This window comes from Toxorhynchites rutilus, chromosome 2 (assembly GCF_029784135.1).
Source record: "Toxorhynchites rutilus septentrionalis strain SRP chromosome 2, ASM2978413v1, whole genome shotgun sequence".
Taxonomy (NCBI): domain Eukaryota; kingdom Metazoa; phylum Arthropoda; class Insecta; order Diptera; family Culicidae; genus Toxorhynchites; species Toxorhynchites rutilus.
In genome coordinates this window covers 340,687,007-340,699,090 of record NC_073745.1, presented here as the reverse complement: position 1 = coordinate 340,699,090, position 12,084 = coordinate 340,687,007, and the positions used below count along the sequence as shown (strand labels likewise).

The window sequence follows — 12,084 nt, the reverse complement described above, 5'->3', positions numbered from 1 at the left end:
AAAGCCAATCGCGTCGGCAATATGTTCCATTAATAGTCACGCCTGTTCTGTATCGAACTTCAATCGCGACGATGGAGTGTTATTTTTGGGAAACCTGACAAGATCACCGAGAAAACACCTTCCGTTAAATAGAACCATATTGTGGGAGAGAGCATTAATCGTACATTTTTGGAAGAATATAAACGAAATTGGGAATTCTAGTGTTTCGAATTAATTGCAGCTTCGTTGAATCGGATTATCTGTTACATAGCTTTGACTCAACTGCTGAAAATCTTTGTATTCTCTTTTTACGATAAAAAGGAAAACCGGGGGAGACTGACGGAGAGAAATGTAAAATGTAATTGGAGGTTGTGGTAAAATGAAAGTCATGAACGAGAGCATATTTTTCATGTTTAATACGTGAGCCACAAACTCAATTCATTCTCTGGATTATTGTTGGTTCGAGTGGTCGATTTTCTAAAGGGAAAAAAAAACAACATGATTACTACACATATGATTTATGATTTTAAATAGTAATTTGGAATTTTATCATAAGTACTTATCTTGCTATGTATGACTCACACTAACAAATGTTAGGTCAGCGATGTATTAAATTACTGATCGCGAATAACAAATGAATAAAAAATCACGGATAACAAACGAAATAAAAAAATGTGCACAAAAACACCAAATATAATCACAGACAAATCTGCCCCTGCGCGACTCTTCCCTGCCTGTAAAGAAGTCCCGTTAGTAACAGTGCATCCACGCCAAAGGAACGAGCAAACAAACACTTGCGTAAACACGCCAGAATGACACATCACTGCTTTTAATAGTATTAATGATGATTCACTCGCGCATACGATGAATATTAGCCTTCTGTTATTTACGAATTTACAACAAACTCGCAGTATAAACTGAAATTAGAAATAGTCCGATCGGGTATTTGATTTCCGCAAATTCGGCTGCACCAATGCAGAGTTCTCTGAATATCAAACCACTATTTCCATTTTCAGTGATAAATTCGAGAGTGATAAAAACAAGACGTGATAAAAACGCCCAGTGATATAATCGAGACATTACTGTATAAACGAATAAAATTCGTTATAGAGAACAAAGCAGTAAAAATGATGCATTGTTTGGTTTCATTATCGGTGTTATTCATTCGATAAAATTGTTCAACAATTTGCTTTCTGTTTATTTTTTGGTTCATGTGTTTTTATTCTTGAACTTTTTGGTCAATCTAGTCAAGGAAACAAATTTAGTATGGTTAGGAAGCACTTTAGCATGAGGTCCATCTTATTAAACCTATTTGCATCCATGGGACACGCACTTACTCAGCAGCGCTTCAGCTCTTACTAAATATGGCTGGATTTGCATACTTCTGAAGATAGTTTTTCCTATTGAGATGGGGATGGAGAAAATAGATTTGCGACAACTTTCGAAAGTATTTCATTTTCGTACGATTTCATATTTATTTTCGTTGGCTTCAAATCTGCATACTTGAAAAAAATGAAAATATCAAGTTTCAAATATTTGGGAAACTTTTATTTGAGCACATGGATTTCATTTGGGATTCATACCGTTCATAGAAAACAGCAGGGATTTGATTCGAAGCCTTTAAAAACAATGATATTGTCGGCTATATCAAAGTGACAGGTATGGGATACACTTCATGGAAACTTTTTCAAAGACGTTTCTAGCGGCATCATTTCGCTCAAAGGAGCTGTTTCCAGATTCTTGTGACTTTTCTTGTGGACTGGTAGTGCCCATTTGCTGATCCCAACACACCCTAGACAGTTCCCCTGAACCAGTGCAAGCCAGAAAAACGATCTATTACTATATAATTTCTGACCCTAACGGGAATCGAACCCGAAACCCCCATCGTGGCAAGCGCAACGCGTACGACTAGGCCAATGAAAATGGCCATCTCGAATTTTCAAAGCGAACTTGATTAACAATGTTGATTCCCACGAAAAACTACCCTGTGCAGAATATCAGCTCAATGTTTCATTTACTAGTGTCGCACAGCGGTCAAAGTTTGAGTTTTTTTAAAGTTTTTTTTTTTTTTTGAAAGGAAATCGGGGTTTTCGAAAATTTTTGTTTTTTTTTATGCCAAATGTCTTCAAATTGCATGAAACGTCGAGATCTAGTGTCATCTCGAAAAATTTTCTTTTGTCAAAAATTGACACTCTGGGACACTCTTTTTTTCTGGTTTTGGATGCCAATGAAATTCGTCATATCGATTTCTCATACGGGACTCCCTACGAAATGTTGAAAGAAAATCAGAACGGATTTATTTATGGTTTTAAATGACAGATAGCGCTAGGCCCGCTACATCGAACTTTCATCCACACATTCGTAAGTAACATGAGGGGCTCAGAATGCGAGGGGTGTAAGTGACTTGATCGTTTTCTCTTCATCAACTTTTCATTTAGTTAATAACTCAACTGCAAAAACTTCCCAATTTAAGTTTGCTATAGAACCCGATAGATGAGGTTCTGACCTATTTTCCACGTTGGTAAATACAGCTGGGAATGTATTTGCAGCAAAGTTATGACCCAAAGAGAGAGTCGATGTAGAGAAATCGATCAAATCACTTACACCCCTTTCATTCTAAGCCCCTCACATCACTTCGTCAAAAGCCAGGTGTATCGCCGGCAAGCTGGAAGTATTTTTGAATGAGCACAACGAATTATTGAAATACTTCAAATCCCACTTGCTCGGTTTACAAAATGACAATCATGTTATTGTCATCAATTCTGATGAAACATCTCCTGGAGAGCACGTGTCTAGATTCGGTGGGTAAGCGTTACTAAAATCATAGAAGGTGTCTGCACAGTGACGCGAGAAATTGCGATTCGAAGAAAATACAATAATTTGGAATTCATCGTTGACACAAAGTTGATACGACTCTCTTCGCGTTCTTCAATGGCACAAACGTTCCTAAAGTCCGCATTCCCAACGTAGTAATTCTTGCGTCATTTTTATTAGTACTTAGTTGCAATTTCTATGCTTGAATCCGGTCATTCAGGTCTAGAACGAGTGTGACTGTAGTGCAAGTCAAAAGGGATTTTTCGGCGAAAAATCACCCAGCCGTACTGAAGGAAAAAGACGTATATTGCATAAACATTAAACAACGAGATCCCTCCACAGGTACGTTATTCATTATTAACATAATTCCTCATTTTGAATTAAATTCATGAACGACAGGAGCCGAACAAAGAAAAAGGTGCGCTCCATGCCTTTTTTTTTTTTTTTTTTTGATGAATCGACATGGTCAGGACAACGCCATTCAAAGAGGTCGTTAGCTGTGCCAACAATTCATGATCGACGCGTACGCGAACGTAGAGAGCGAATAACTGCGATTCGTACGACACAATCAACAAAAGCGGTGTGAGGAAGAATACATTCACTTGCGAGGCGCTATCATGAACAAAGCCGACACAGCCTTTGCTATTGCCAGGTCAAAACTCAATGCATCATCATGACATTACAGCGCGTTTGTTCAAACTTATAAGGAAGTTTTTAATGAGCTTCATTACAACATTACACGTCTTCGGTCCCACACGTTACTGGATGTATTCGGTTGAATGGCGGAAGCGATTCAATTCATTCTTTTTGACATAGGATTATGTCTTTGGTATCTATATAGGGGAGTCACTCTACGAAAAATGTAACGATCTATTAAGAGTTTTCAAACGCATATTACTCAAAACATATGTTGTGTTATATATCATTAGACAGGAAATTTATCCAGATTTTTTTTTATTGAAACATGAACAATGAATATAGTAAAAAAGTTAACAATTTGAAGATTTAATTGGGTTTCTTTCGATTGCACTATCCACCAGGGCCCGAAATCTTCGACGGTGAAAAATGAAGACCGACTCTACTCCCAGTAGCTCCGCTTCGACTAGAGCTGCTTCGGCAGTCAGCGCCACCAAAAAAAGGACTTGATTAGAAAATGAATTGACTAGCGTTGACTAGCGAGGATGACTGGTGAACTAGTCCAGTCAGTGGTTATTTTAACTGACTCGACTAATGAATACAAATCTGCCTCTTCATTCAACTGACTTCAATCCACATTTCCATTTCCCCTGACACTAATTTTGTACCCCCGTGCAATCTTATTGTACGTCCATATAAAGAGGAACGAAAACTTGACTCCTGATGCAAAAAAGTAGTTACCCCATTAATGGACGGTATATTTTCCATCCATCGTGAACTCAAACCAATGAACTTAAACATTTATCAAGTATTCTATAAAGGTCCTCGCGTTAGTATTAGTTAGTATTAGGCGTGCAAAATAGCTCACACACAGCACGCTATTTTATACGTGTGAGTAATTTTCGTGTACGATACAAAAAATTCTAGCTCACCTGTAGCGTTTGTCAAATCCTGTGAACTCAAACATCGATGCATGCATAAAGATACATGGGAAAGAGAGAGAGGAACGAATTCGTTTTGGGGGAAGTCACTTCAAAATGCAATGAGGACAATTTAACTGGGAAGAATGAAATGATATAGTCGAGTCGGTAGAGGGAGATAGCGACTAAACGCCCGACTCAGTCGTTTTGGCGGAGAAACTGCGTGAAGAAGCCAAAAGCCATTACTAACTGACTACGGATATAGTCAGTCGGTTAGTCAGCCGACTATCCTCAGTTGACTATGACTATGGCGTGCCCTGCTATCCACTTGCTTCCTCCCCGACGCAACGAGCAATCTTTTTGCCTAAATTCGAGCGTTAGATCACCATGTGAGTTGATGCGTAAAATCAATTATTTTCCATTCACCAATAATAGGCAAACATTTTATATTATATTGCATGTTGTCCAATCAATTTGTGCTCAATTCATGTTATTATCGTGTAGGTCTCACTACTAACAATTTGTGTAATTGTGGTCCAGGATGTCATGATATTGAGTATGTTGTCTGGTTATGTGAAAATGCAATAAATGAATTTAAATGGCTGCTGATTTAGTATATCGAAAGGGTATACCCACGTAAATCAGATTATGATAGCTTGAATAGTATCGGTCTTACAGGGCTATACAGTTATTACAAACAATGTTCCGGACAACGTGGCAACGAAGGAAATAATGCTATTTTTATCTATAATATATTTTTGTAGTCATAGATTGATTTGACTCAGGCTTATATTTATGTAGGTCTTCACTATTTAGACTTGTTTTTTAAAATGGTACATGATGACTCTTTACCTTCTTCTGCATGATTGAATAAACAGGAGAAAAGGGTAGTAATGGCTTTAATGGTATTTTTGTGTACATTTTTGAACAGAACGCGGTATCGAATTTTACCACGTTTTTCCAGGGCATCCATTTGATGTATCAAAAGAGAAAAAATACAGATTTTGAACAATGAAAAACTCAATTTAAATTCAATTACTACTCACAGTACTATGTCAAGATCCTGTCCGTGCCTCTAGGCTCGGACCCATCAACTTTTTTTAGTTCGGTTAGGCAACAAAATACGTCCGAGGAAATAGTTTTCTTTGGAAATTCCAATTATGCTTACTGATCTACTGCTCACCCGTATTCTCAAATCCGTTCGAGTCAGAATTACCCGTACAATTCGCAGTCTTGCATTCTGTAATCCACTCAATTCAAGTTCAAAGGTTGCCAAACTTTGCAATGCAACATAGAAAACATTGAGCTTCGGGTTCCATTTTTGTAAAGTGAAAAATTCAATGGATTTTCGGGTGGAATCAGCACGCTTTAAAAACGAAAATTATCTCTATCATTAGCTCTTAGATCTACTATGTATATCTTTAAAACAACCAAACACGCTTAATAATTGATGTATTTCGTTGATGTAATCGTTTCGCAAATTAAGTGAAACTAGACCATCGCTTATCATGTTCTACCAAATGAGTCCACGCAACGATTGTTATTCATTTTGTCAATATTTATATTTGCACCTCGCACAATAATAAAACTCGAGCTTTCAATAACCGAACCGTTGTTGTGCCATCACCAGACTTTCGCTCTCGAAAGTTAAACTACGTAACAAACCCGAAATAAACATCCAACTTATCGATTAATCAAATTTTGCTCACGACTCGCGCTCGAGTTCACAGATGGCCGGTTAGAGGCCACGCAAAACTTCGTCTACGTCTACATCCCCGAAGAGGCAGCCCTGCAGCTGACAACAACCTTCATCAGTTCCAGTCAGCCAGTCAGCCGGCCAACGTCGTAATATTCCTCGCCGAACTTTATTAGAAAAATGTCGAAAATGTTTGCGAAGAACGGTGGAAGTCATCACGAAAAAAAAAACTGCCATACCGGATAAGCTCAATAAAGTCAAAGTTAGGAAGCGACACTTCTCAACTCCTTCGCTCCGGTCTCCATTTCCCCCCCAAGTGTAACCCAAATGGCCAACCATTTCCTGAAGTATACGCCCGAAGTCACATGATCTCAAGCCAACCAAGAACCACCCTCAAAGCACATCTTTTTTGACTACCGGAAAATTTTTCGCAATACGCTGATTTCGCTGTTGGCTGCCGGGAATGAAAGCAACGCGATGATAACCAAAGCCAGCAGTTGAGAGTATAAAAATAAGTTTAACTTTAGACGAAAAAAAGAACATAAATACCTTGTTTGTGTTCCGGACGTCGAGAGATGTCCCTCCTGTGTATTTACATTTTTAGCTACCAACTCAGCATCGCTCGTTGCCTCGGTGAGGGAAAAAAGTTTTTATTTCCTACCGCCTCTCAAATTGATCTCACAAGCTGACGAAGTTTTGAATTAATGCGCCGAATATGTTAGCACTGTTAGTTGTGTCACCAAACATAACAACATATCAGAATGAGCTCACTTTCGTCCCCAAAACTCATCAATTACCTTTTTTATTTTGCACACTTTCCTCCGTGATAAACACAACACGCAATTGGGTTAATCAGCAATTTGTGTTATGCGGATTTTGCCGCCACAATCACTTTTTTGTTTTTTCCCTTTCCTCCCTCACTCTCTTACACCACAATGTCGTATCCTTCCACGATCCGTGTGTAAATTTCAAATGATTTCAATCACTAAGGGGCGTTCCGACCCTACGCAGCAAACACACACACACACGCACTGATTGGCTGATTCATATCACTCGAATCAGCAATACTGAACGCGCAAATTTAAATTTTCGGCGTTCTCAGCCTAAATGTATGTAGCGGAATCACCTCGTCACACGGAACAATCCTTCGTCGGAATTGGAACGGAAATATCTGCGGCTGCACAATACACACTTCCTAGACTCACAAGTAGTCCTCGGAGGAGCTCTCCTTGGGAAAACCGCTGTCGCGAAAAAACACGTCCGAACGGACCGACGGTATCCAATTAAACTGATCAATTCGATAGCGCAACCGAAAGAGTCGTTTCAACAGTGGGGGAGAGTTTTTCTTGGTTACTTGCTTCCCGAAGAGAGCTCGCAACTTGGAACCGGTGTTTCTCCAGATCTATGCGAGAGCCTTCGTGCCAATTGGACCCCAAATGCGCATGTCTATTGGAAGAACCGAGTGATTGTCAAATTTTGCATCGGTTAGAGGCCTGAACCGACCGCTTCAAGATGCTGGGTAGCCAGAGGAACTCAAACAAGGTGCATTCCAGAAGATGAGCTTTTGCAGCGAACCAACCATAACCTAGATTCAGGCAAAATGCCGAAGGACTTCGTGCGTCTCGCTCTCGTTCGCGCTCGCGTCTTTCTCTCACTCAATTGACTCGAATGGTGGCTCGTGTGCTTCGGAAATCGTGGCCCCAGAGTGAAGTGAAGTTGATTGTGAGCGAGAAAGAATGTGTTATACAATGGCCGGGGCTGGAGGGGGAGGTGAGCGGTATATCGTCAACCTAATTCTACTGAAACTTTAATAACGTGTCTCGCATGACAGGACATGGCGGAGTTATTTGCGGGATCGCAGCACAGGAGTGTCCTGGCCGGGGAGCGAGCTCTTGAAGCTATAAAGTGCTGTTTGGAGAAGTTAATCATAAGTGGAACCAAACGAAGAAGGATGTCTGCTTCGTGACAACGTTTTAGGCTCTTTGCTATATGATTTTTTCATTCGGCTTGGTCTGGTGGAAAGGCGATGAATTAATTATCAACTGATTTATGGATGTCGAAAGGAATTTCGTCATCGCATGGATTTTTGTTTGAGTATTGAAACCATTTGATTTTATTCGTTTTAGGAGACAGAATGACACGAAGGTGGAATTTGATGACCCACGAATAATGTATGGTGGCCAGACGACTCAATCGACTGGCCGCTGGACTCTACTATATAAATTGCAGAGTTGGAAATTACAATCTCAGTCTGTATCATTGTTCAGCAGTTTGGGTTCGAACAATTCCGTGAATTTCTTTTTTGTATCGGGATCAAAGACATCAAGTGCTTGATGCCGAATAATATGTCTCTTGAACTGAAATAAATTGTCGGAACCCAAGAAAAAAAAATCTCTGAAATGAGTAAACTTTCCAGGTGACTATAACTCATGAAGAAAAATTGGTAATTAGACTCTTTTCGTAAACTATTTTCTTGGAAAATCAACTTTACCGATGAGTCGATCATGTAAAGCTCGAATAAAAAAAAATCAGATTTGAAAATGATTAAAATTGAAGACGTATATTTCGGTAAATTTCTGGAGGCTTAACTCGATCAAGATCCGTCTCAAACGTAACAAGAACTTGCAGATACACTTGGAGTAGCTCAGTAAACCAAATCCGACCGTTTAATAGCAATGGGAATGATACGAAAGATAGGACATTGGGTGCCGTATGAATTGAAGCCACGAGACGTCGAACGCGGTTTTCTCACGTGCAAACAACTGTTCCAACGGCATAAAAGAAAAGTTTTTTTTTGCCAATTTTGATGAAGTCAAAAATTGAATTGATTCTTGTTTCCAGAAAACTGGCCGATTATTTCCGCAAAGGGATCCGTGAATTGCCAGAACGATAGGAAAAAGTTGTGACTAGTGATGGGCAATACTTTGAATATTACATTTGTAAATTTTTTTTTATTAATTACATTATTTATTGTATTTTCATAAGATGACCACTACAAGATTTTCAAAGTCCTATCAATATGGGTATCAAATGAAAGGCTTTGATTAGTAGAATACAGTAATTTATGAAAAATACCTACAAAATAGCGGTTTACATATTCTCTCAGAACCCCATCAATATGGGTACCAAACGAAAGGGCTTGACTAGCAGAACACAGTTATGGATGAAAAATATAGATCCAAGATGGCGGCCACTACAAAATGGCAGATTACATATTTTATCAAAACACCATCAATAGTAGTAGCAGATTGACTAGTAGAACACGGTTATTTATGAAAAATTCAAATCCAAAATTTTAAATAAATTGTTGAATGATTTTATTGTAGAGAAATATGCTAGTGATACAGATAATGTACTAAAAATTAAAAAATAAAATAAGTAAAACACACTTTTTAAGTTCATCGGTTTTATTGGGATTAAACATAATAATAATACAGATGATGTACACTGAAGTCGCTTTTTACACGGGGGATACGTGCCGCGTAAACAATACCGCGTAAATTCCAAATCCGCGTAAAAATAAACCGGGTAATTTTATAAATCCGTGTGAAAATCTAACAAACAGTGAATTATTAGTTTAAAATGCAACCCATGTTCTAACAATTGATCAACTGTTTTTTTTGCATGCTACTATCATGATATCTGTATCTCCTTTTATTTCTCGGCTACTAATTAGTCTGAAAATACAAACTTATTTCGTGAAAAGTCACATCAATTAGCATATTGAATTTTTACGCGGTCGATATGTGCTGCAAAAAAAACCGCGTAAATTTCAAAATCCGCGAAAATTCAGTGTACTAGAAACGTAGCTAGAAAATAATAAGGCAAGTAGCAGTTAGTAGTTATCACACCCCTTTCTTTATTAATGAAATTGATGAGACTAAAATAAAATCGTGGGGCATGTAATGAAACAACTAACTGTAGATAATGGAAATCTGACGTTGCCCGTTTTGGATTTGCATTTTTCATAAATAATTGTGTTCTAATGGTCAAGCCCTTTCATTTGATACACAAATTGATGCAGTTTTCAAAAAAAAAATATATATATATATGGCGTCATTTTGTGGTGGCGGCCATTTTGGATTTGAATTTTTTATAAATAACTGTGTTCTTCTAGTCAAGCCCTTTCGTTTGATACCCATATAGATGGGGTTCAGAGAAAAAATGAAATCCGCCATTTTATATCGGCCGCCATTTCGGATTTCTAAGATCATGAAATACGCAGTGTAATAATGGCTGCAGAGATTAAGGTGTGCTCCAAATTTCAGATCAATCGGTCAACAGGAAGGGGGTTTAATTTCTATTAATGTGGGACAGCGCTACAGACAAAGTTACAAAGTTACCCACGAACATACAAACGGGTCATATAATCGACCCCGTCCTGTATACCGAAGAGTTTTGCGGTTTCCCGCAACTCCCACAACATACCCTTAAGCAACTCCTTCAATAAGAAATTTAATCGGCAACTTTTGACCGTCCGGATTTAAAATCATTTTCTGAATGTGCTTTTTATTCCGGACATGTGTTTGTAAAATGCACATTGATTTTTGATTTTTGACATTTTTTTGTTAACAGCTAGTTAACAGCTTTTTTTGTTAACAGCTGTTCAGAAGTTTCAGCTTCAAAATTGCAGAAACGACAGTTTTTTTTTTATCCCTTTTGTTTATTTCAGGCTCATTAGCATCTTGGCTGTAACAGAGCCGAATTTCAATCGTGTACATGTCACATGTTTATCATATCTATAATTAGCACATTACACAGTTGCCATGTTTTCGGCGTTAGAGTATTCCCTTCTATACCATTGCATATGGTACACATTTACACAGTTGCCATATAGGCGTAAGAGTTTTCGTTCTGTTCTTCCATTATCCAGTTGGGCCACCGGACAGCGGAGACAGTTGAATGATCATTGTTGAGTTATTTATAGAACAGCAGCCCGATGTGTCTTGCAGAGCAGAGCAGTTGTATGGATGAATCGATCTTATTTCGACCGTGGATCGATCTCCATCGCTGATGATTGTTGCGTGGACGTAGTTATTCTGTAACAACACAAAGATGGTCAATGAGGGCCCTGAGTTTTGAACTCACGATCGATCGCTTACTAAGCGAACGCGCAACCAATGTGGCTACGGAGACCCCCTCAGAAACGACAGTTATCATCTGTCAGATTGTGGAACATACGCTCGCTTCGAAGTGGATGGTTTTTTTTTGTGGTGATCATACGTGGGCGACCGGGAGTTTTTCGAATCATCTGGGCTTGATAGGATTTCGTAACCTCAGTCCGAAAGTTCGGTAAATGATTATTTAAATGAGGATCTCAAAAAAAAATATTTTTTTTATGTACAATTCAGTAGACTTCGGTTCAGTTCTGCCAGTGGATCCAGCAAACTTTCCGAGTCCTACAAGTAGGCACATTTGACTGTTCTCCAATCTCAGCTTTTGAGCGGGGTCTTTTTTTTTTGTTCTCCAAATTCCTGGTTATTGTAGTATTCATCATCGCCCTCGAAGTCGTCTTCAGGATGTACTTCGTCATGTCCCCATACCGTGCTGGAAAACAAACCTAGAATAACACAAAAATATACTCAATTTCTGAAAAACAACTGCATCCAATGTTAATTTTCAGTAGGTTACACTTCCGCAGGAGTCGCTCAAATGTCCAACACCGCCTCAAGACGGGTTATGGGTTTTATCGAAAAACTGTAATTTTTTGTTACCACAACAACAACACTTGAACAACAACGTCGAACGTAAAATACTAATCAAAATAAACTTACCGAACATTTTTTTCACCAATGAAATGTTCAAAAAGTGTGTTTGTCTTTCGTTTGGAGTGCGCGACCGAAATAGTTTTTTTTCCTACTTTTATCTCAAATTTCCGACTTTCAACATAAAATACTCCTAGCAGAAAACAGCCAACATAAAACCAATGTTTCTGTATGATGGATGAAAGTATTTTGAGGACGTGCTAATGTGGGTGAACATTGAAAATAACGTCTTTATTTAGAACATAACATTACACGAATGAAACACTATAAACAC

At 38.5% G+C, this 12,084-nt stretch overlaps 1 protein-coding gene across 3 annotated transcripts in view; it reads right to left on the bottom strand.

Annotated features, from left to right (window-relative positions):
- LOC129766640 (acid sphingomyelinase-like phosphodiesterase 3b) overlaps positions 1–7,345 on the bottom strand; it is a 259,803-nt gene extending 252,458 nt beyond the window's left edge. The window contains exons 1-2 of one of the 3 annotated variants that reach the window (XM_055767218.1): positions 6,843–7,345; positions 6,595–6,769 (exon numbers count right to left, since the gene is read on the bottom strand). The gene's annotated coding sequence lies outside the window, so the exon portion shown is untranslated. Of the gene's footprint in view, positions 1–6,594 lie in introns of all 3 variants that reach the window. The other 2 variants (XM_055767217.1, XM_055767219.1) reach the window with 2 other exon arrangements.
- Between the last annotated feature and the right edge of the window lie 4,739 nt (positions 7,346–12,084).